Here is a 22,511-nt window from a genome sequence, read left to right on the forward strand (position 1 = left end):
AGACAAAGGCTAGACCATTAATACCCGTCTCCCTAGGACGAACAGTGTCTCTGGCCCCTGACAGTCTCTGAAAGATCTGAACAAAAAGGAGGTGACATTTGGCGCCCCATTTAATGACGACTGGGAGCTAGCTGGTCAAGCCATAGAAGGTAGTCGCAGTGAACTTCTGTTTAAGTCAGATGTCATGGTTTCCTTTAACGTCAGACCTTGGCAGCCAGCTCTTGTAGATTTTCAGGACCAAAAATATTCCTGAAATTCCATACTCGCAGATTTTGATCTCTGGGATGACATACCCACCCACTGCAGGTCACTATTTGTCGAGATAATTGTGCTTTTTTTTTGAACCTTTGGGGTTCTAAGAGGTTAAAAGAATCTGTAGTTTGGTGATCATGTTGTTCATCTTAAGAGAAAAGTTGAGTGGGAAATGTTTTAAAAACTGGTTAGAGAAGGTCATCATTGGGAACATAGAGAAGGTAATTGCTTATTTCATGTATCGTGACGTAGATAGATGGAGATTTCATGCAAAGTAAAACAGCCTGTGATTTGTTTTGGTAATTTTTATAGCTTCTATACCATGTTTTGCTCACTCTTGAGTTTGTACACACTTCTAGGGCCCCGTAAGACAATTAGGGAATGAAACATTGTATGAACTGTTAATAAGTGGTCCAGTGCTATCTCGTGCCTTTCATGTTACTACCGATGGTGCCACTCCTGCAAGACTCCAGATTCAGGGGTTCAGGGGTTCAGGGACAGCATCGGGGGCTCAGGGGGTCCCTCCCCAGCGCTGTCCACCATCCGCTGGTGCAGCCTCCGTGTGCCAGCAGAATGGCGGCAGGAGTGCGCCGCTGCCCAGTCGGGTAGGGCATTGTGAGTCTGTTTCAGGAGGGGAGGAATCTCTCCCCAGAAGTGCCCTGGAGAAAGTCTCTTTACCTCTCACTGACCAGAATGGAGTCCCATGTCCTTTCCTAAACCCATCACTGGCAAGCAGAACGAGGGGACTATCGTAATGACCCCGCTCAGGACAGAGGTGGGAAGTTGGCCATCAGGACTCCAAGGCTTTCCCCCTAACTGCTGTGTGTCCTCCTCCCCAGACCCATGCCCTGCCATTTTGGCTTCCCCTTGGTGACTCTACAAAGTGGCCCCTGCCTACTTCCACCAAACCTCCTCTTGACCCCTCCAGATTCCTGGCACCCCTAAGCCCTTACCCAGGTTCCCTCTGCTCCGTGGAACCTTTGCCCTCCCTCTGATCTCATTTGGCACCTATGTGAAGGTCACATCTCCCGGCTAGATTCTGAGGTCTTTGGCGGCACGTCTGTGCTTCTCTCTGTTCCCTAGTATACTTTTCAGAGAACTGCAAACCCTGACTTTATTTGTGCAAAAAACCCTTTCCCTAAAATGTTACTAAGACTAATACGGCCCACGGAAGGAAATGTTCCTAACATCCTATTCCTAATAAGCTCCCTTGAGACGAGAGCCAGTCCTTAAAATAGAATATTCATCCCTTTCTATTATTAGGAAAATAAGAATTCCATATTAGTAGAACAAGAAAAAGTACAACTGACGTTCACAATGTATTAATACTTTTTCTTCATCCACTCACTTTCATTTTTGTCCTTTTTGTAAGGAATCACAAACTTCTGCAATGGTGCATACAGGTTTTAGTCAATCTCACTGTTTTCCTACTGTTCTCCAACAGTGTGGTTCCTCGTCTTCACTACCCATCACAATTACCAAAGGAGATTTTAAAAATACACGTATATTGGGGCACCTGGGTGGCTCAGTCGGTTCGGTGGCCAACTCTTGATTTCGGCCCAGGTCATGACCTCAGGGTCATGAGGTCAAGCCACACTGGGTGTGGAGCCTGCTTAAGATTCTCTCCCTCTCCCTCTGCCTACCACCCCCCAGCTTAGGCACGCTCTCTCTCTCTCTCTCTCTCACACTCACACACACACACTCTCTGTCTCTCTCTCTAAAAAACAAAACAAAGCCAAAAAAGCCAGATAATATTTTTCCAGCAACTTCTCTGAATGAATTTACATTTGGGCAAACTCAAAACTGGGAAGAGGAGAGTGGTGTTGAGGGGCAGATCAGGTTTTGAACAAGTGTTTGCTTTTGCTAAATCCCCGAAGCCTGTGAGGTTGCTTTTATCAGTTTCCAACCCTGAATTTTGGGTTCACGGACCTGTGCAGCCACCAGAACTGGGCAGGGATCTGCATTGCCGTGAGTGGACAGCCGGTCGAATCCGTCATCTTTGACAGGGAGAAAAGTTCAAGTTACACAAGAACTTTTGTGGCAGGTAATTCTTATTGGAAATTTAATTGAATCTTCTAAAGGCCAATTTGTTTCTCTGTCTTTCAAAGTCAATAGGTACCTGCCACCTTCTTTTCTTTCATCTGAAAAGCTTCTATAGATGGAAGAAAGTTAATGCTTCCTTTTGGTATTTTGAGAGTTTTATTTTTATGCCTCCAATTGGCAGCCTTTCCTCTCCATAAGCCAGTGTCGACGTGATGGCGCTGGTAAGTACGCCTAGTGTTCTAGAAGACTTCTTTTTTGATGCAGTTTATGCCTGAGTAAATTTTATCTTTCTTTCTCCTACTTTATAGCCTCCCCCAATTTAATGTATTATGAACTATTTTATAAATAACAAAAAGAAAGAGAGAGTCTATTTTGGAAACGTAAAAATAGTGAAAGGAAAGTCATTGTTAAGCTGCTGGTTAGATCAGGATTTGGGAAGATCTTACACTTAGAAACCAAAGTATTGAACCATGGATCTGTTGGGGGCGGGGAGCACTCTTGCCTCTCCATCTTCCTTTGAAATTTCATGAAGATGTGTGTGTGTGTGTGTGTGTGTGTGTGTGTACACTTACCTACACTTTCTGGTGATAAGGTCCATAACTTTCATAGGTTTTCAAAGTCACTACTTTAAGATATCTTTTTGATGACAAACTTTTACTGTATTTGTTTTAAGATTTGCTCTGTTGTTGCTTAGAAACAACTTTCTGTATTAGTTAACTCTTTCAGTGCTTTCTTTGCAGAATAAGATATTCTGTGCAATATATTCTTTTCTGTGTGTGTGGTTTAATTTACTGTGCAGTTAAAATTTTGATCTCCATTCTAGGGAGCTTCTCCCGTGAGTATTTTGTGTAAGAGCAAGGGATGTTAAGATAAATGGACCATGGGGCGCCTGGGTGGCTCAGTGGGTTAAGCCGCTGCCTTCGGCTCAGGTCATGATCTCAGGGTCCTGGGATCGAGTCCCGCATCGGGCTCTCTGCTCAGCAGGGAGCCTGCTTCCCTTCCTCTCTCTCTGCCTGCCTCTCCATCTACTTGTGATTTCTCTCTGTCAAATAAATAAATAAAATCTTAAAAAAAAAAATTAAAAAAAAAAAAGATAAATGGACCAGACTTAGCTTTGATTGGTTTTGCACGTAGGAAGACGTATCTTTAAGTACCGTCTGTTTTTGAACCTTGGTAACGAAGTAGCGAGAATCCTGGTCTGGTGGGTCTGGAGACCAGGCTCTGTCGTCTTCCAGAAAGGCAGTTAAAGGAAGCAGAGATTTTTAAATCTTCGCGGTCACTGTCGTTCCAATCCAGGTGATAAGTACCTGTGATTTTTGTGCAGGTGCCGCTGTTTTGAGAACAAGCATCAGTTACCATTAACCTGGGGAGAAAGGATGAATTCTACTGTGACATTTTTAGGAGTTTAAGAATGTGGCCTGAAGTTAATAATCAGCGACATGAGAGAAGTCCCGTTTTTAAGAAATGGAGTCTCTCGTGTTTCAAAGTTAATATATGTACCTTGGTTTGGGGGACAAAAATTAGGTAAACGGTTAAGGAAGTATTTCTTTTTTTAATTTTTTTTTTAATATTTTATTTATTTATTTGACAGAGAGATCACAAGTAGGCAGAGAGGCAGAGAAGGGGAAGCAGGCTCCCCGCTGAGCAGAGAGCCCGAAGCAGGACTCGATCCCAGGACCCTGAGATCATGACCTGAGCCAAAGGCAGAGGCTTAGCCCACTGAGCCACCCAGGTGTCCCGGAAGTATTTCTTTTTTTAAAGAAAGCATTTCATGATTTGAGCACAAATTACGTTTTTGGCCTTCATGATCTGACTTAGCCACAAAATTACAGAGGTATTTCAGCAGCTGTGTGTGGGGCACTTAGCAGGTCCTGGGTCCCAGCTGGGCTACCCTGGGGCAGCAGGAGGACTGAAGCTTGGTGGGAGACCCCCCCCCCCACCCCGGGCTAACAGTTCAGGGCTTGGCAGTCAACTAATAATGTCCTTGCTTGACGCTTTGTTTTACTTTTATGTTTTTCTATGTTTGCTGAGGATACCTGTTTCAACCGTCACCGTTGACCTTTGGAAAATATGAACGCCACCAGGCACCATAGGAAATATTTTCTTATAGTTAAAATAAACTGTAGTAAATCGTAGGTTATATTTCTACAGCAGAGAATACACTGTTCTGGATAGCTGAGCTTTCCAAGTGGCTCGGGGTTTGTCCCCGGGATGATGTCTTCTGTGTCCCCCTCTTGCTTGAACCATTTTGGTTTAAAAACTTTCTGAAATTGGTTATATATTTACGGACTTTCTTAAGCAACCTACTAAACACAATCTACGCTTCTCTTAGTAAGTTAGGGCCGTCACTGTCGATCATAATTATTATGTTATGCTATAGTAATAACAGCATCCCTAGGAACTGTATAGTTTATAGGGCTGTTTCTGCCTTTTCAAGCATTATTTTATTTTAGAGAGAAATGGGAATGGGAAGAAGGGAGGTGCAGAGGGAGAGAGAGAGAGAATCTTAAGCAAGCTCCATGCCTAGCACAGAGGTCATGACCTTGAGATCATGACCTGAGTTGAAATCAGGAGTTGAATGCTCAACCGACTAGGCCACCCGGGCACTCCAAGCATCATTTTAACCTCTCTTCCCCGCTGTAGGAATTTGCCTTGGGGGATTATAAGTCCCCCAGACTTATAATCTGCTGGGAGCTGTGGAGGAGAGAGGGCCAAATAGCCAGATTTAATAGAATTGTACGTGAAAGAAGAGTAAATTGGCCACGGGTTTAAGGTTTCAGCTTCAGCAAAGTTCCTGGATCTATTTGTGATCATTTATGTATGTATTTGATTATTTTCTATTCTCATTAGTGTTCCAAGCAGGCACCTAAGTTCCGGGTAGTTATGTCATTATCACATAAGGATGTTTTACTATTTCTTAGCATCATAAACACAGATGTTGTGTTGTACTCTTGTTCTGTGGATGAACTGTGAGCATTACAGAAGCTTGACTTGCAGGGTCGCTTTTATACCTCGGTGTTCTTTTCTGTGCCTTTGTATGAAACTTAATCCACTATAACTATTAATCTCTGGGACCGGTCAGGTCTCAAAGCGGTGAAAACTGCAGAAAACAAGTGTAGTTTTTAGTGTTCACACTCTTTCCCCATTAAATGTGTACTTAATCCCCACTCTGTTTCTCATTTGGGGGTTGGTTTGTTTTCATCATTTCAGTTGCCTTTCAGAGAGTGCTCTTGAAGAGAAAGGTCTGACAACAGCGGTATGCCTCCCTAGTATCCACCAGGGAGAATCACGACAGGAAGCTACGGGGAGCGAAAGCCCACACGGCATCTCACCAAGTCTTCCACGCTGTTTTTTTCCTTGTTGACTCAGAACAAATGCTAGAGAAGATGCTGAATGACCTTAGTTTTTCTTTCTGGCCCACACTTCTAGCAGAGATAAGAAATACCAGCCCTGATCCAAGAGCTTCAGTGGGTAGCCTCGGGAAAGTGTTTTTCACGGAGCTGTCATTCACGTTCGAGGAATTGAGGGCAAAAGTAAAGGATCGGTTTGGCCTAGTACATTTCAACCATCTTCCTTCCTTCCTTTCTTTTTCTTTCTTTCTTTCTTTTTAAGATTTTTTATGTATTTGACAGAGAGAGCAGAGACAGAGAGAGAGAATGAGAGAGGGAACACAGGCAGGGCTAGAGAGGGAGAGGGAAAAGCAGGCTTCCCGCTGAGCAGGGAGCTTGACACGCGGCTGGATCCCAGGACCCCTGGGATCATGACCTGAGCCAAAGGCAGATGCTTAAATGACTGAGTCCCCCAGGCGCCCCTCAACCTTCTGCTTTCACATCCTGTTTCTGGAGGCTCCTTCTCCTATATGTGGAGCGAACTACATAGTAGTAAACTTGTTTCTTCTCTCTTTATTTTTCTTCCCTTTGGGGGGGGTGGGGCACAAGGAGAGAATCTTAAGGAGGCTCTACACCCAGTGCAGAGCCCCCGTGGGGCGCCATCTCACAGCCCTGAGATCCTAGCCTGAGCTGAAATCAGGAGTCGGACACTTAACCGACTGAGCCACTCAGGTGCCCCTCTTTTCTCATTCTTTACTAGAATCATCTCAGTATTTCTTTACCAATATTCTGCACATATAATACTTCATATTCGCCTTCTCTGGGTCATAAAATGAGAACACAGACACAAGAATCGAAATGTACTAATGTTCATTACAATAATTTTGAGCGTTGGCTGTCCTAGGCTCTGAGTGCTAGATCCTTAGGAAACGAGGACGATAGTTGTGCCCGCAAAGCCTGCAGCTCAGGGAGGTGGGGGTCAGGCGGGGGGCGGCGCGCCGTCTGGCCGGTCAGCACCATTGTAGGGCCGGGAGCTCACTTGTCTGAACGCAGCCTCCTGGTCTGTTACAGGGGGGACATCTCTCCCGAAGCGGTTTTGCAGCCTAGCTAAGATGACACATGTGAAAACATCATAAAATTGCACCGCGAGGACGAGTCTACTGTCGGGTTTGGTTTAGAATAGAACGTGGGGGGCTTTTTGTCCTGAAACCATTTCGACAATCCAGCTCTGAGATGCGGAGTTCAAGGGAAACAATGCACGTCAGCGTCGCATGTGGTTCCCCGGAGAATGTCGGAGCTGGTATTATTCAGAGCCTCCCGCTCTAGAAAATCCTGTTACTGGCATTATGCTCAGGGGTGAGGACAGGGAGACCCGCGCAGCTCTGTCGGACGCTGCTTGTTCCTGCGGCAGTTCTCAGCCCCCGCCGTGCGTTGTCACTCTGTCTGTTTAGTAAGAACCTAGAGAACCTCGTGGAAGTAGGATGTATAGAAGATGCCTGTTTTACGACTGGGTTCTGTTTTTATAGCCGTCTCAGTGTTTCTCTATCTTGGCAGTCCCCTCTCTCTCCCTTTTTCCTGTTAGTTCTTTAAAGGCTCAGAGGTGATCTGTCCCAGTTTGTCTGGGAACTGGGACCATCCCACTTTATGCCTCTTTTTCCAGCATCCCTTCTACTTAACATTCTAGCATTCTCCGAAGTGTCCCAGTTTGGATCATGAGCTATATGGTCACCTTGGTTCAAGGCACTGGAAAAAAAAAGAACTTGGAGCCAGCAAATGAGTGGAATTTTAAGAATCTTTGATAATTGCCCTCAGCCCCTGACCTGACCTAGAGCGTGGATTTGGCCCCATAATGTCCTGGAATGCAGCTCACGGATGAAAGTCGGTCGTGTGTGGTGTCCGCGCCCACGGCAGCCCTTCCCTCCTGAGCTGTTCAGACTAGCACGCGTGTGTGCGCACCCTGGCTCGGAGCAGCAGCTTTGACACCCAAACGGTTTCTGTTCGGGCTTGGCTTGTTGGAGCTTGACGGCTCACATTCCTTCTTAAAGGCCTATCAGGGTTTTCATTCAGCGTGAATATTCACATGACGATGGTATCCATCTTGGGGTTTTTTTTTGTTTCGTTTTGTTTTGTTGTTTGTTTGTTTGTTTGTTTACCTATTTGTTTAAGGAAACTCTACGCCCAATGTGGGGCTTGAACTCAAGACCCCGAGATCAAAAGTTGCTCGTTCTACCGACAGAGCCAGCCAGGCGCCCCCATATCCATCGCGTTTTTGAGCATCGTTCGCCCCCAGCAGCCCGCCATGGGGGGTGTGGAGCATGCCTGGAGCCTGCAGCTCTTATGGGGCAGCTCCAGGGGGCCGGTGGGACGACGGGGCAGCTCACAGGGCCGGGCGCCTGCAAGGCAGCATCTCCATCACTTCCTCCCCCTCTCTCCAGTGAGAAGGTGGGACCGAACGAGACAGGAGCTTAAAGCACAAATGCAGGGAAGAGGGTGCCACTTTGTGTCCTCTCGCAGTCCCCGGTAGAACGACAAAATGGTCCCTTGCCGCCTGCGTTAATGCGGACTTGGTGAAAATGTCAAGAGGGTACTGTGCTATTTTAGCATCTGCAATCCCAATATTTTCATAGCAGAGCAGTTGGCCAAGAGTTGGGGGCAAGTTATGGTTGGTGGAAAGCAAACGTGTAACTGCCTTTCTCTGTCGACAGCTGGTATTGGAGTTCGGGGTTTGCCTCTGTGCCCCTGGGCCCTAAAGGAACAGGTACAAATTAAGTCTTGCAAAGTGAAACCAGGAGGTCAGGAAATAAAGAGAAATCGATGGAACGGGTCAAGTCAGTGCTCTCCCCGGCGTGCAGACTTTGCAGAGACGCGAACGTGGTGCAGAGATCTCTGTGAAACCGTGCTTTCTTGCATGTTTTGGGCAATTGTTGAAATGCTGATTCTGATGTCCTGGGGCTGTGATGGGGTCAGCCCACTGCATTTCGGACCTGCTCCAAGGGGTGCTGGTGCCTTTGCAGACCACGATGAGCCGCCTGGCAGGACAGAGTGCTTCAGTGGGCTCCGACTCTGGGTGTCACTGTTGTCTCACAGGCAAGTGAGGGTGACACAGAGGGGACCCTGTACTGGGAGGAGCTCCTCTGCTGAGCCTCAGATGACAAGAATTACCCAGTTAGGGATTAACCGTGGTTCCCAGTGTCTTCCACAATCTTCCAGCATTCTCTATTCCAGAGGCCCTGTGTTCCTGCCGGTGAGAAGAATAAAGAAGTACACATTCCGTGGACATGGAGTTCCAGGACTGGCTCCTTGGACAGCGGTTAGGCCCTAGAAGGAAAGGAGAGGGGGCAGAAGTGTAAGAACTAAATAAGAGGGACGCCTGGGTGGCTCAGTTGGTTAAGCAGCTGCCTTCGGCTCAGGTCATGATCCCAGCGTCCTGGGATCGAGTCCCACATCAGGCTCCTTGCTCGGCAGGGAGTCTGCTTCTCCCTCTGCCTCTGCCTGCCATTCTGTCTGCCTGTGTTCACGCTCTCTCTCACTCTGACAAATAATTAAAAAAAAAAAAAAAAAAAAGAACTAAATAAGAAATTAGGGTAAATTCAGAGAGGAATGTTCCATTTCCTCTTGCTTCCATCATAGGGAAGAAGCTGTTAAGTGCCTTGCTCTCATCACCTGGAGGGGCCCGGGGCCACCGCTAACTAGTTTCTGGGACTCTATTCTGCCTGTTAACCTCTATTATTTCAGGAAATGTTCTCACCTACAAAACCAGGATTTGAACTGAAAGCGATTTTAGAGAGCATCGTTAGACTACGGCAACCGAGAGTTTTATGATCATACGACGTTGTGTGTAATACATTCCTGTGTCTTTACTTGAATATGTGGTTTTGTTTCTGTAAGAGCACTTCCAAAATGTGTGTGTGTGTGTGTGTGTGTGTGTGTGTGTGTGTTAATATATATACATTTCATATTTTTCCCTTGGCTCTCTTTTAAAAAAAATCTTGGTTTCATAGCTTCAGAAAATTTTATGTAGTTCACAGATGGGTCTATTAACTTCATCTGGCCTCACAGTGGCAGCAATAGCTTGAACTTTCTTCTGTGGTTCACCGGCACTTTCCCTAACTATCTGCTCCTGTGGGCTGCATGTGTATGTCCTTGGCTGTTCTTTTGATACAATGACCTCTTCAGTCCTAGGACAGGAGTCTAGAACGTATTCCCATCTCTGCTCTGACCGACTGCTTACACACCAGGCCCCCCATGATGTGGTAGGTAATGAGCCACTATAAGTCATTCCAGGGGTTCTCACTCTTAGATTTCTGGATGAGAGAAATATTTTCTATAAATTTACCTCCAGAGACAACATTAATACTATGGACAGGGACTGAGTTTACAAAATAGAAGGTGCTCTGAGCCAAGGCAGAAGAGTAAGCAGAGAACCCCGTGTTGAACAACAGAAATTGTCATAGGAAATTCAAACTTCATAAGAGCGTATTGTATGCAGAGAGGTTCCGGGTGTGTTGTCTTGGTGGTGTGTTTACTGTGTTAAAAGCAGTAAAGATAGACATGGATTACGGTTGCATTGGCCCTCCCATGCGGTTTTGCTGAGAGTTCACCTTTCTTCAGGGTGACCCATCGGAATGCACAGGCCGTGTCTTTTCATGTCATAAATCCACATCTTGGAATTCATCGACGGCACGTTATTGGACAGGTGCACGAAGCCAAATGTGAAAGCGTGTTCCCAGAGTATTTGTAATATGAACAAATTGGAAATAATTGAAATATTCAATAACAAAAGAAAGAAGGTCAAATAAAATATGGCCCAATCACGAAACGGAACATTCTGCCGCTGTTAAAAAGGCGGGATGCAGGTATTATCTCCAAAAGATGGCTCTTAAAGGGGTACCTGGGTGGCTCAGTTGGTTCTGCCTCTGTCTTCCGCTCAGGTCATGATCCCGAGACCCTGGGATCGAGCCCCACGTCTGGCTCCCTGCTCAGCAGGAAAACAGCTTCTCTGTCTCTCATTCTCCCTCTGCCTCTCCCCCTGCTCCTGTGCTCTCTCAGATAAATAAATTAACTCTGGGATTATGGACATTGGGGAGGGTGTGTGCTTTGGTGAGTGCTGTGAAGTGTGTAAACCTGGTGATTCACAGACCTGTACCCCTGGGGATAAAAATATATGTTTATAAAAAATAAAAAATTAAAAATAAAATAAAATAAAATAAAATAAAAGATGGCTCCTATAAATGTTAAAATGTTAAAAGTGCTGAGACGATTGGTTATTCAGATGGAGAGAAATTAAGCTGGACCCTGCCTCATACCATCTACAAAAATTAATTTGAGTTGAAGCATAGAAAAAACAAAAACCTCTTAAAGTTTCTGGAAGAAAACAGAAAATAATGTCTCTGCATCTCAGGGGCAAGCAACATTTCTTAGCACAAGACACCAACGCGCTCACCACGGAAGAAGAAAACTGATATGCTGGGCTTCCCAAAATTTGAAACTTTTGTTCTTCAAAAAAGCAACGTCAGGAAAACAAAAATGCAAGCAACAACCTGCTGCGGAAGTATTCGTGATATTTTAACACTCACAAATCCCAAAAAGGACTCTTACCCAAAATATATAAGGAATTACTGTAATTCAAGAGCAAAAAGACAAACAAGGAGGAATGAACAAAAGATGTGCACAGAGTTGCTGCAGAAGAAGGTCTGTGACGGCTACTAAGCCCAGGAGAAGATGCTCAGAAATGCCGGTCACTGGGGAGACCGAGGCACGTCAGACCGCCAGCAGTGATGGCCGACAACAGCTGACTGTCGATGAGCAAGGACTTGAACTTGTGAATGTTGCCAGTGAGAATATAAAATGTTGCAACCCCTTTGGAAAGAAGTTGGGGTGTTTCTTGGAAAGTTAACCGTACATTCTCCATGATCTAGCTGTTCTGCTCCCGAGTGTATAAACACATGTCCCCAAAAAGATGTGTGGGAGATGTTCCTAGAAGCTTTATTCATAATTTATATGAATAATTTATTCAAATGTATTCATAATTGCTCCATCCCAGAAACGGCAGTAGGTAAAAGGATAAAAAGATTGTAACCTGTTAAAAAAAAAAATGCTGCTCAGCAATAAATAGAAGAGACGAAAGAAAAATAAAGTAGCGTGTTTGGGAATGAATATGTAGACACGTATGTACGCACAGGGAAGAATTAGGATGCCACCCCCCAGAATGTCGATGACCATTCGTAAGCATTGTAACTGCTTTTTCGCTTTCTCTCTTATGATTTTCTCTATTGTTGAAAATGTGCTACTATTGCCTCTAAAGAGAGACAATACCTTCGTTTGGAAGGGGCAGGACAAAAGCAGCCCCTCTGAGTGCTGAGTTGGAGAAGAATCCAGAACCCTCCTCTTGCAGCACCTCCTCACTGTTGCCTGGTGGTCATTCTCTGGGGGCATCCCTGGGCCAGGGGGAGCTTCCAGACGTTTGGGGGGGGTGGTTCTGGGAGGCAAGACCTGTGTCCTGCTGACCCATGCACACCGCCCCATGGGGTCTGACATGATTTGGCAACATCAGCCCAGGGGAGCCTAGGATTGACCAAGCCCAGTTACAGAGTCGCAGGATGTCTGTCTGCCCTGGAGTTGTTACTACAGAGCTGGCCTCGCCCCACCATAGCGAACTGGGACCCACAGCATTTAAGTAACGTTGCCAGAGTCCTGGAGGTCATTCGAGGCCACGTGGAAATGAAAACATGGTTTCCAGGCTCCTGGTCTTGGGCTGCCACTTTGCTCCTCCGATCTCTGCCGTCGTGAGTGAGCCCCCGGCCTCATGAGCAGCTCTTAAATTAAGGCCCGAGGAAAAGAGGTTTCCAGGTAAGGGAACGGATTTTCCTTCATATCTTAGAACATTTCAGTGTTAGGCCTTAGGTCCAGATTTGTGTCTGGTAAAAGAGGCTGAAATTTAGAGTTTCTTTCTTTTTTTTTTTCCTTTTTAAAGATTTTGTTTGTCAGAGAGAAAGGGTGCAAGCAGGGGGAGCAGCAGAGGGAAAAGCAGGGGCAGATGCAGAGGGAGAAGCAGGCTTCCCACTGAGCAAGGAGCTGGGCGTGGGACTCGGTCCCAGAACCCCAGGATCGTGACCTGAGCCAAAGGCAGGAACTTACCCGACTGAACCACCCAGGTGCCCCGAAATTCAGAGGTTCTTGACTTTCCTTGGGTCCTGCCGCCTTCTGGATACCAACTAAACGTGGTAAAATCTCTCCTTTGAACAGTGTGTTTGCTAAAAACCATAGAACTTAGCATTTGATTTGGGGAGTTTCAAAAACCCTCTGGGTAGTACATGTTTTTGGGTAGTACATGTTTTTGACCTTGCGTTGCTCGAGTTTTCAAGCAGTCCTCTTGCCTTTGGACAAAAGGGACCGATGAGCCGGTTTTCATACCTCTGTGGAGAATATGTTTCTTGACTAAACCATCGTTTGGGAACAGAAAGGACAGCATCTAGACACCTCATCACAGCGGACACTTGAGTGTTTCCTGTGTTTCCTGTTGCTGTTCGATGGTCTTTCCAACACAAGTAAAATTTCATGGTATTTTTCAAAAGTCCCACCACACTGGTGCAATGGATTTTTGTTTGTTTGTTTAGGCCCTGTGCTCGACTCCATGCTCCTCCCCGGGTGGGTAATTCCCGATTACAGCAGACCGTCTTCAGCATGTTCCTTCGTCCTGTTCATGGTAAGAAGACCATCGCTTCCAGAAAAAAGATACAAGCCACACACACACACACACACACACACACACACACACACACCCGCAATGAGGCCAGCATTTCTCTGTGCTTCTCACCAAAAACTAGGTGTTTGGGTAACAGCTGGTAATTTCCACTTAAAAGATAGAAGAGTTTTGGAAATGGTCCCATGCCATAGTTTTGGAATTGGCTGTGGGACTTGCTAACATACCAACCACTGGGCCCACCGGAAGTTTCCGATTCAGCGGCCTGGGCTGGGGCCCAAGAACATGCATTTCTGATAAATCCCTGCGTGACAGTACTGGTCCCGGGCTGCACTTTGAGAGACAGGGACGTGTGAGGACTGAGAGTCCTATAAAGCACAGTGGTCTTCAGACTTCTCCTGTAGCAGCACATCTCACACACCGTGCCGGGATCAGGGAATCGGAATCTCCAGGCAGAGTCTCAGGACTCTGTTCCCTTGATCAGGGGAAACACTGTGGCCATCGGGTACGCCCTGCGGAGCAGCGTGGAACCGCAGACTTGACTGACCGCTCCCAGCCACGGTCTCCTCACCCCTGTATGCTTTGACCCGAAGACTCCGTCTGCTGCAACAGATGTATCTTTCTGGCTTCATCTTCAATTTTCATATGAATTCTGGGCCATCCTTATAAAAGATGTTCATTTCAGGTGCCAAATACTTGGTGCAAGAGAGAAACCAGGACACCCGTCTCTGAGAATTTCCTGAGCTTTTAGTGCATTCCCTTTCTGTGAGCGCGGTCACTGTTTGAGTGCGTGTGTGTGTGTGTGTGTGTGTGTGAGAGAGAGAGAGGAAGTAGGGGGAGGAAGGTAGGAGAGAAATGTGCATTTTTAGCAAGTTCGCTGGTGATGGGGATGGTGATGCTGCTGGTCCAGGGATCCCGTTTTGAAAACCACTGGGATAGACCAGTGACTCCCAGCGTAGCTCAATGGCAACTCCTGGGGAAGGATTCTTCATGGCGGGGTCCCCTCCCCACAGAGTAGTCTCACTGGTGTGTGGTGGGGCCAGTCTGAAACTCCCCTTACCCGCCAAGGTCATGAACCACTGCTTTGGCTCCCTCAGGGCAGAAGGAAAGCCCAATAGGAAACATCAAGCTTGATCCGGAAAATAGGGCTCACCCAGAGCGTGTCACATGGCACCGTGTTTGCGACCCCTGCGCGTCCTGTGGGGCCCACGGTTCTGTGCAACAGGTCTGTCCTGGGGCCCACGGTTCTGCTTTTTTAACAAACCAGGCAGATGCCGCTGCTCTTGGTTTGGGGGATGGTCTGCCCTCGGAATAGCAAGGGATGTAGAAGCTTCAACAGACGCTTGTAACTGCCTATCCACACGTCACTTTCACATTTAAAAAGTGTATTTTGGGGGAGCCTGGGTGTCTCAGCCGGTGAAGCATCTGACTCTTGATGTTGGCTCGGGTGGTGATCTCAGGGTCGTGAGATCGAGCCCTGAGTCGGGCTCTGGGCTGGGTGTGGAGCCTGCTTAAGGGTCTGTCTCTCCCACTGCCACCCCCGCCCATGCTCTATTTTATTCTATAACACACACACATATATATACATATATATATATATATATATATATATATGAATGAATGACACGGAGAGAGAGAGAGGGAGGGAGAGACAGTGCACCAAGCAGGGGGAGCTGCAGGCAGAGGGAGAGGGAGAAACAGGCTCCCTGCTGAGCAGAGAGCCTGATGCAGGGCTCAGTTCCAGGACCCCGGGATCACTACCCGAGCCGAAGGCAGACACCTAAGTGACGGAGCCACCCAGGCACCCCTATATATAAATATATATAAAAACAGTATAGAACAAATTAAAACAATGTCTTTGAGATGCTAGACATGTTAAATTAGATATAGTAGATACTTTGCCTTTAATGAATGTTTACCTTCCCTTGATGGCTAGACATTTCGTTGTGGTTTCTCCCTACCCCCTTCCTGTAGTTTCACACAAATGTTTGTGAATCCATTTTGCTTTAGTATGACGCACACACACTCAAAGAACAGACCTTCCTACCCGCCCCCGCCCCACATCTAGATCTCAATGTCCCCGGTCTTTCTGAGAGGGAACCTTTGGGATCTTGCCTTCTTGCTTCCTCCCTGCCTAAGCCCCTGCCCGGTAGGTGTTAACACCCGGGGGGCTAACTGTGCGGTGAAACCCCAGCCCCCCCCCCCTTTCTGGAAAGGATGGCATTTAGTTCCGCCCTGCTGTCACATCGCACGCTCTAGGAGTGGCTTTCTGGGGATGTGGCTTCAGCCTGTGTCTCAGGCTCAAGGCAAACCTTTTTCTTCTGGGTTAGGGGTGAAGCCTCTTCTCTGGCAGGTTCCGTCCACCCTCTGGCACTTTTCCAAGCATGCTGGAGTTGAGACATGGCCCTCAGAGGCTTTTAGAAGAAGGAACTGGGCAGCGGGGGGGGCGGGGGGGCGGCCAGGAGGAGGCAGGACCTCGGGGTGAGGAGGGATTGGAGTCCCAGCTGCAGAGTCGCCTTCCCCAGGCCCGTTGAATTTCCCAGCTGAGCAGGGCAGAAGTGTTGAGTGATTGATGGCGTTTTAATTGGCCCTCGGAGGATGCATCTGTGGCCTCTGACCGTTTGAAAGTGGTGGGAACGACCCCAAGGGGTCGTCCCTTCCCGTGCAGACCGGGGGACAACAGACCAGGGGACAAGGCTTTCCCTCTGGGGCATGGCTGTCCTTGGTCAGGCTGTCACTCTACTGCTGTTATCCGAAGCGTCCCTCCGTGGAATGACGGGCTGGCAGGAAACAAGTGTTTTCAGTCGTCTCCGTGGCAGATGCCAACACCCCCACCCAACGCCCTGCTGTTTACGCACCAAACACGGGTAGACGAACACCAGCAGAAATTTTGCAGAGTCATGGAAGCGGCGTGCTTGTCCCAGCAGGAAAGCCTGAGACCGAAAAGCAGAGAACGTTTGGAGTCTCCTATTCCAAAAAAGGAAAAGTTTAAGTGAGATTTATTTCAGTGAACAAAAGTGACATCAAGATTCGCTGGAACAGTTCGTATGACTTATTAAGGGCAACTTGAATTTGAGGGTGTCTAGGGCACAGTAGAGTTTAGGATCCAGAATTCTGTGGTCAGTTTTTGGCTCCAGCTTTTCCAGTAACCATTTTTAGAGTCTTTAAAGATTGTGCAGGGGGTAGGGAGGAGCAGAGGGAGAGGGAGAGAGAGGATCTCAAGGACATTGCCTCCCGAGCTCAGAGCCTAACAAGGAGCTCAGTCCCATGACCCTGAGACCATGACCTGAGCCACAATCACGAGTCAGACACTTAACAGTCTACACCACCCAGGCACCCCTTCCAAAACCGTTTTTAACTGAAGTGCATTTGCTCTACTGATAACAGTCTAACATTCTGGGTACTTCCTGGGCTAGCCCCTTAATGTCTTTTAATTTTCTCTAAAATAAGTAGGAACTTGTAGGTTCTGAGGAAAACACAAGAACTTACGGGAAATGTGTGTTTGGCGTGGCTGCACCTTTCTGTTATAGAGTGGGAAGTAAACATTTTAAAAGTCAAAGTATAGTCAAAGAGCTTGTTATATCATTAGGGGGAAATTATCTATGAAATCTGAAAAAAAAAAAAAACCATTTCTGAAACAACCAGTGTCTTTTCCCCATAATAGTAGTAAAGAAGACCCAACCTACCTCACCTTAAAATGGCAAGACTGCTAGGCCAAAAACTTAAAAAAAAAAAAAAAAAAAAGAAAACTTATTTATTCGTTTTAGGGAGAGAATGAGTGTGGGGAGAGGCAGAGGGGGGTAGAGAAGGAAAGAATCTCAAGCAGATTCCACACCCCTGTGCAAGTCAGAGGTCCACACAGGGCTCTATCCAAGGACCCCGAGACCTCCCCACAGCCAAAACCAAGAGTCGGACACTCAACCGACTGAGCCGCCCAGACACCCCTTAAGCAGAATACTTAAAAGTAAGATCATTTAATTTGTGTTACTCATTGACATTAAAATGCTGAGTGACGGGATGCCTGGGTGGCTCAGTGGAGTGGGTTAAGCCTCTGCCTTTGGCTCAGGTCATGATCTCAGGGTCCTGGGATTGAGTCCCACATCGGGCTCTCTGCTCAGCAGGGAGCCTGCTGCCCCCTGTCTCTGCCTGCCTCTCTGCCTACTTGTGATCTCTCTGTCAAATAAATAAATAAAATCTTTTTTTTTTTTAAAGATTTTATTTATTTATCAGAGAGAGAGAGAGGGAGAGAGAGCGAGCACAGGCAGACAGAGTGGCAGGCAGAGGCAGAGGGAGAAACAGGCTCCCTGCCGAGCAAGGAGCCTGATGTGGGACTCGATCCCAGAACGCTGGGATCATGACCTTAGCCGAAGGCAGCTGCCCAACCAACTGAGCCACCCAGGTGTCCCTAAATAAATAAAATCTTTAAAATAAAATAAAATGCTTAGTGACTTTGGACTCTGAATAAACCCCTTTCCCCCTCCCATATGCAGCAAGGCCCAACAAATGTCCTAATTTAGCCTCTGTTCACCTCTCTACTCTTTGGCTCTCTTTTATATGTAAGCGTTGGTTGCTGAAACACATAGAGCTTTTTCCCACCTCAGTGCCTTTGGACCATGCTTTTACAGGAAAAAAGGATTTTAATTTTAATGAACACCACTTCACCAGTTTTTACCTTTATGGATCTTTTTCTGTCTTCTTTAAGCTCTTCTCCAAGCCCTAGGTCTTGAAGATCTTTGACATTATCTTCTAGAAGTTACAAATTTTTTTGTTGTTGTTGTTTTACAGTCAAGACTGTGAGTCCTTTAGAACTGATTTTTGTCTAAGGTCAAAGGTTAAGGTCAGAGTTTGTTGTAGGCCTATCCATGGGCATTTGCTGTAGCACCATCTTTTGAAAGGGTTTTCCTTCTGTTGTTGGGTCGTTTCATCTGCCGGTTGTGGAAACTTTGGGGGAATGTTGATGTGTCGAGCTGTTTCTGGGCTTCATCCTTATTCCCCACACTCCCCCAGCTAACCTCTACCTGTCCCTCGGGTCTCCCCTTCAATGTCATTTCCCTAGAGGTGTTGCAGGGACCTCGGCTTCCCATCCATCTCCATATCCCCACCATCAGCCCTAAGGAGTTTGACCTTCATCATTCTCACTCAACACCTATTTTTTCCCTCCATGTGGCATTTAGCATCACGTGTTAATAACTTGCTGTTGTGTGTGGGTCAGTCTGTGTGAAATTCCTGCCTTTAGGCTGCCGGAAGACAGAAACCGAGTCTCTTGTTTACCATTCAAGTTCCAGCAGTATGTCTCGTGCATGCCGAGTGCCCAGTCAGTATGTTTGGAGTAAATGAATGGCAAGAAGTCAAGCCCCTTGGGGGACGTTGTCTAAATCATTCGGTACCATTTTCTTTCTTTTTCTCTTTGAGATTTTATTTACTTACTTGACAGAGCAAGAGATACAAGCAGGCAGAGCAGCAGAGGGAGAGGGAGAAGCAGAGGTAGAGGGAGAAGCATGCTGCCCACTGAGCAAGGAGCCTGATGTGGGGCTCGATCCCAGGACTCTGGGATCATGACCTGAGCTGAAGGCAGTCGCTTAACCAACTGACTTAACCTGGTTCCAGGGATCCCCAGGCACCCCTGGGGACCATTTTCTTAAAATCAGTGGATATTCCTGGCTCTAGGAGTCTCAGGACTGAGTTCGATAATTTTCATTTAACCCATCTCTTAAGGCAGTGGTTTTGAGAACCTTTGCCCTGTGTCAAGAATCCCCCACAGGGCTGGTTAAGAAGCAGATTGTTAGAGTTCCTGATTCAGTGGGTCTGGGTTGACCTGTGAATTTGCATTTCTAGGAAGTTCCCAGAAGATCAGTGCTAATGCTGCAATCAGGGAACCACACTTTGAGAACCTCTGCTTGAAGATTAAAAACCCGAGGATGTGTTATGATCCGCTTTTACTTAGTGACCCATCCCAGGCACCCCTGAACTTGTCATTGAATAGCATTGATCATTTTAAGAGTGATCACAGAGAATATCCTATAAGAACCCAATCCCAGGGGAATTAGAGGGAAAATGTCTGCTGCAGCAGCAAATAAATGAGAACGTCATATTTTAAATAATTAAAGTAGGGAATGAACAAAAGCCTTTCAAACTACAGTAAACTAATTCACTGACAGCTATGGCTGTTACATTTGGGTTCTTTAATATTTGAAGAGGCAAAAGCTCTGACATTTTAACTCATAAACAGCAGGTGTTGGAGGGGAGGCTTAGGAGGCTTGCTGAGAGCAAGACCTCACTGAGGAGGGCAGGCTCCTAAATGAAAGGGTTAGGTTTCTGCCGGAGTCTCTTCTGCCTTAACCCTTTCGAGATGAACCAAAGCAAATCAGGATCTCCCATTTCATATGCCTATACTGAATCATACTCTGAAGTCAACAAAAAAAGTTAAAGGTGGTAACATTTTTTTTAAAAATCGATAATTCTAATTTTCCTTTATCTGCCCTTTCATTGCCCTCTTTGTTGCAGAGGAAAACGGCTAGTTTTCCGCCCAGGTTGTTAGGATCTGATAAACTCTCCTCACTGCCTATTTCCTGGAAAGACAATCTACCAACAGCCTTTTCTTTAAGGAAGCTGAGTGAGTTCCAGCAGTCCAGCTGGAACAGAGCCAGTGCCAGGCTCCAAAAGTATTTGCAGACCCTGAGGTGGTGGTTTGAACCTGTTGGTTAGTAGCAGAGGTGGTGGTTTGAACCTGTTGGTTAGTAGCAGAGGTGGTGGTTTGAACCTGTTGGTTAGTAGCAGAGGTGGTGGTTTGAACCTGTTGGTTAGTAGCAGAGGTGGTGGTTTGAACCTGTTGGTTAGTAGCAGAGGTGGTGGTTTGAACCTGTTGGTTAGTAGCAGAGGTGGTGGTTTGAACCTGTTGGTTAGTAGCAGAGGTGGTGGTTTGAACCTGTTGGTTAGTAGCAGAGGTGGTGGTTTGAACCTGTTGGTTAGTAGCATTGCCCTTGCACACACGCTAGGAAAGACCCCGACGCACTTAAGTGATGTGTCGTGGACGTGGATGGGCCGTGGGGGGGTGTCGTGCGAGGGTCGTGGGGGGCTAGACTCGCCCATCCCACTTCGGGACACAGGGAGGCAGATCTGAACGTGGGAATTCTTTTCAGAAGGCAGAAAAGAGGAGTAAGGAATTGGCTTTTGGTAGAGCTAATCTGTTCCACATATTGTGAGACCTAAATGTCCTTCAGCTAGACCTCTAGTTAGATTACTTGGGGTTTTGGAGGTGGTGGGCATTTATTTTGTTGCTGTAAGCTCCATGCCGGAAACAGTGCCTGGCACATTGCACACACTTACTTGTTAAATGAGTAAATGAATTTATGTATTATTGTTGCTTCTCTCATGTTTTCCCTTTAGTGTCTTCATTTGGACTTCATTTTGACTTGTTCCCGTGATACAAAAACTTGTTCTCGCCTCTTAATTGTTACCCCAAGGAGTAAGTTCTAAATGTAACTGTCTGAACGAACATTGCAAAAAATTTTTGTCTAGTGGGCAAAACCCAATCCTTTCTCTACATTGTCAATGAACTAGTGTCCACGTAGGATTCTGACGTAGGTCCTGATTGATGATGGAGATTTCCTTCTACCCTGCCCATACCAGGAAAATTATCTGCTGTATTTGAGAAGGGTAAGTGGGTTTGGATCATGATTAGGTCATTTGGTTGGAAAATACCGAGAGTTCATTAACCATTTCTGCCACAGTTTCTGTGGTGGGAGCCAGTATTAGAAATCACTGGAGGACGATCTGATGATGCACTCATTTCACTCAAACATACTTTTTCAATGAAGTTACTTTTAATTAAACTCTGGACAGAGCTCTCTGGGCAATCATAGGTGGTGATGGAGGAGTGTTTGACAGACTGACTTATTTAAAGAAATAAATGAGCTTTACGTGTTTCGTTAGGGGAAAGGTATCTGTGTCCGTGTGGCCGTGTGTCCGTCTGCACGTGTGTGTTTCCAACTCAGCTTTTGTAGACTCTGTCCTCGTCAGCTTTCTCTTGAGCCTTCAGGCCTTGGTCGTCTTTCTTGACTGGGCTGTTCACTCCAACAAGCCCCCGTGTAAGCGCCCAGTTCTCTAGCTACAGCTCTACCTCCCATGCACTTCCTTTTTCTTTTCTTTTTTTCTTTTAATGATTTATGTATTTATTTGGGGGGGAGAGGCAGAGGGAGAGCGAGAACCCTAAAGCAGACTTCCCGCTGAGCTCGGACCCTGATGCAAGGCTGGATCCCACGACCCCAAGATCCTGAGCTGAGCCAAAATCTCGAGTCAAGCACTTACCTGACTAAACCACCCAGGTGCCCCCCCGCCTCTTTTTTTTTTTTTTTTACAATTTTTTTTCTTAAAGCAATCTCTAAACCCAACAGGAAGCTCAGACTCACAATCCCAGAATCAAGAGTCACAGACACGCTCTGCCCACCGAGCCCGCCGGGTGCCACGCCGGGCACTGCTGTTTCTCTTGACTCTGCAGATGCTTCTCCTTCTGCGTGGGATCCCTCTTTCTCACTCTGGAAAACACCTGTTCGTGCTCTCAGACTCAGGCCAGGTGGCCTCTTAAATACATTTCTCGGTCACTCGTAGTCTTCTGGGGCAAAGTAAGGGTCCCTTGCTGTGGAGTAGAATCAACTGTGCGTGCGCTGATGTTCCAGTGTTTTCTCCTTTGACAGCGTACTTGCGTCCAGCAGCAGCGTGTGACTTCTGGGGACAGAACAGCGCTTTTGTTTGTCGTGTGTCTCCAGGCAGAAACAAGGCAGTGGCCAGCAGAGATGCTCGGAGTTGCAGGTCTTTAAAACATGTAAAGGTGATTAAAAAAAAAAAAAATAGACGTACTGCCCTAATACATCGAAGAGAAATCAGCTCAGGTGGTAATGGTGACACGTTAGCCCTGGGAGAGAGTGATTATTTTTTATCAGATTCGGTCTTTTTGAGATTTTAGGAACACCTGTTTGTGTCGCTAATTTTGTGAAGCAAAAAAAAAACCCCGATGACAGGTCATAGAAGCATGTCAGGACCTGCACGTCCAAACGGTGGTTTCACGTTTCCCAGCTGTGGCTGGAGCCCCGCGGCTCCTACTTCCACGGTGACGGCCTCCTCCTGTCCGCCTGGGAAACTCCTCAGGCTCCGCAGGGAGCCTCCCGCCGACCCTCTGTGGCGGAGAA

General features: G+C 46.8%; 1 protein-coding gene across 4 annotated transcripts in view; it reads left to right on the forward strand.

The window, feature by feature from the left end:
* KANK1 (KN motif and ankyrin repeat domains 1) overlaps window positions 1–22,511 on the forward strand; it is a 195,941-nt gene that overhangs the window by 108,545 nt on the left and 64,885 nt on the right. Inside the window, exon 1 of one of the 4 annotated variants that reach the window (XM_032306225.1) lies at window positions 12,336–12,473. The exons of the other annotated variants lie outside the window; for them this stretch is intronic. The gene's annotated coding sequence lies outside the window, so the exon portion shown is untranslated. Of the gene's footprint in view, window positions 1–12,335; window positions 12,474–22,511 lie in introns of those variants that run through there. 4 annotated transcript variants of the gene reach the window in all.

The sequence above is a fragment of the Mustela erminea genome, chromosome 12 (genome assembly GCF_009829155.1).
Source record: "Mustela erminea isolate mMusErm1 chromosome 12, mMusErm1.Pri, whole genome shotgun sequence".
NCBI classification, from domain to species: Eukaryota; Metazoa; Chordata; class Mammalia; order Carnivora; family Mustelidae; genus Mustela; species Mustela erminea.